The sequence below is a fragment of the Mus pahari genome, chromosome 18 (genome assembly GCF_900095145.1).
Source record: "Mus pahari chromosome 18, PAHARI_EIJ_v1.1, whole genome shotgun sequence".
Lineage (NCBI taxonomy): Eukaryota > Metazoa > Chordata > Mammalia > Rodentia > Muridae > Mus > Mus pahari.
Window position 1 is genome coordinate 14,941,662 of NC_034607.1, and position 2,301 is coordinate 14,943,962.

Here is a 2,301-nt window from a genome sequence, read left to right on the forward strand (position 1 = left end):
AAAAAAAAAAAAAGATTGGGCTATAAGAAAGCCTATAAGATATAAGACCTTTTCTTGATTAGTGAGCAATGGGGGAGGGCCCAGCCCATTGTGTGGGTGGGGCCACCCCTGTGCTGGTTGGTGGTCCTAGGTTCTATAAGAAAGCAGGCTGAAGAACAAGCCTATATGCACCCATCCCATCAGGGCATCATAGCATCTGCATCAAGTCCTGCCTCCTGGTTCTGTCCTGCTTGAGTTCCTGCCCTGACTTCCTTAGATGATGAACAGTGATATGCAAGTGTGAGCCAAATAAACTCTTTTCTTCCCAAAGTTGCTTTGGTTATGGTGTCCATCACGGCAATAGAAATCCTCACTAAGACCCTAACTTCTGCACTTGCCACTTGGGCATTACATTGAAATGTAGTTTTATGACTCATAACTTGACTTAGGAGAGGAAAATGAGGGGTGCTCAGAAAAGCACCACGTTCAAGCATCAGATGTGGAGAAATCTAATGAAGCAAATGCAGCTTCGGTGGCCACAAGCAGCCCTGAAAGTGCTGCATCTCAGCTGAAAGAATCCATGGAAACAAAGACCAGGGACTCCAAGGAGAGGACATCTAGCAGTGAAGGCTGCTTGGAGCACACCTCTCTGGTTCCAATGAGCAGATCATGCTGCCAAGTCATAAAACCAAGTCAATAAAACTTTCTTTGTGAAGTGGGGTGGGCAGGAGGGTACCTAAAGTCTTCTCATCCAAAAGAGACATCAACACTAAACATCATTATAGACAGAACCAGCCCACTCTAAGAGTAGCACAGTCCTTGAACTAGGATTGTGAAGGTGGCTATGGGTTCAGCTGGACCTCACCCTATGACCTTGGCCAATCAACTGGGCTCTGAACCTCACCTTAAAATTATGATACAATTACTTCTGCGAGCATGAGATTGGGTAACCTAAGTGAGAGTCATTCCATAGAGCAGTACCGCCACCATCATTAGGGGTGCAGTAGACTCACTGAGCTGAGACCACCCAGAAGGACTGGAGGCTGGGTGAGGAGCCATCATGAAGGTACCACACGGAGAGATGGATGCAAAGTCTAGAGGTAGCAAAGAGATGAAGGTTGGGGGTACTGTCAGGACAGATCACTGGCTGAGAGGGACCACCCTGAATGTCACAATTTAGAGAGAGCTAATTCTGAGGATGCTTCTGGGTTGCCTGTGCAGGTAGGGCATAGCCAAATCCAGCCACATACTAGTGAAGATTCTGTTTCCGTATAGAGATCACATATAGGCAAGCCTGAGGGGCAGGAAAGTGGTCCATACGCATAGATCTCTCATCAGTTGTGCCATCTGGGCACTCAACCCTTTGCTTAGCTCTCTGGCCTGCCAAATGAGACAATTGATGCCTGCTTGTGGGAGCCCCAGCTTTACACTGGCACCATGCTTTCTTGAGATACTCTATTGGCTAGTTTTGTGTGTCAACTTGACCCAAGCTGGAGTCACTGGAGAGAAAGGAGCCTCAGTTGAAGGCATATCTCCATACGACCCAATTGTAAAGCATTTTCTCAATTGCTGATCTGTGGGGGAGGGCCCAGCCTACTGTGGGGGCTGCCATCCCTGGGTTGGTAGTCCTGGGTTCTTTTTTTTTTTTTTTTTTTTTTTTTTTTTGGTTTTTAGAGACAGGGTTTCTCTGTATATATAGCCCTGGCTGTTCTGCAACTCACTTTGTAGACCAGGCTGGCCTGGAACTCAGAAATCCACCTGCCTCTGCCTCCCAAGCACTGGGATTAAAGGCGTGTGCCACCACGCCCGGCGGTAGTCCTGGGTTCTATAAGAAGGCAGATTGAGCAAGCCATGGGAAGCAAGGCAGTATGCTGGACCCTTCCATGGCCTCTGCATCAGCTCCTGCCTCCAGATTCCAGCCCTGCTTGAGTTCCTGTCCTGACTTCCTCCAATGGTAGACTGTGATCTGGAAGTGTAAGCCGTAAGCCGAATAAAACCTTTTTCTCCCCAGCTTGCTTTTTGATCATGTTGTTTTGTAACAGCAATAGAAACCGTTACTAAGACAGGTACTTTGTATCATTCGCATTAAGTTGATCTTTATTCATTTTCCCAACAACCTCTTAAGGCCCGGGATGTAGAAAAGATGTCACAAATTCAGGATGACATTTATCATGTAGCATTTTAATCTCATTTAGTCCTCTGCTGCAAGTATAATTTGTTCTCAACTCTACTTGACAAATGAAGAAAGAAAGAAAGAAAGAAAGAAAGAAAGAAAGAAAGAAAGAAAGAAAGAAAGAAAGAAAGGAAGGAAGGAAGGAAGGA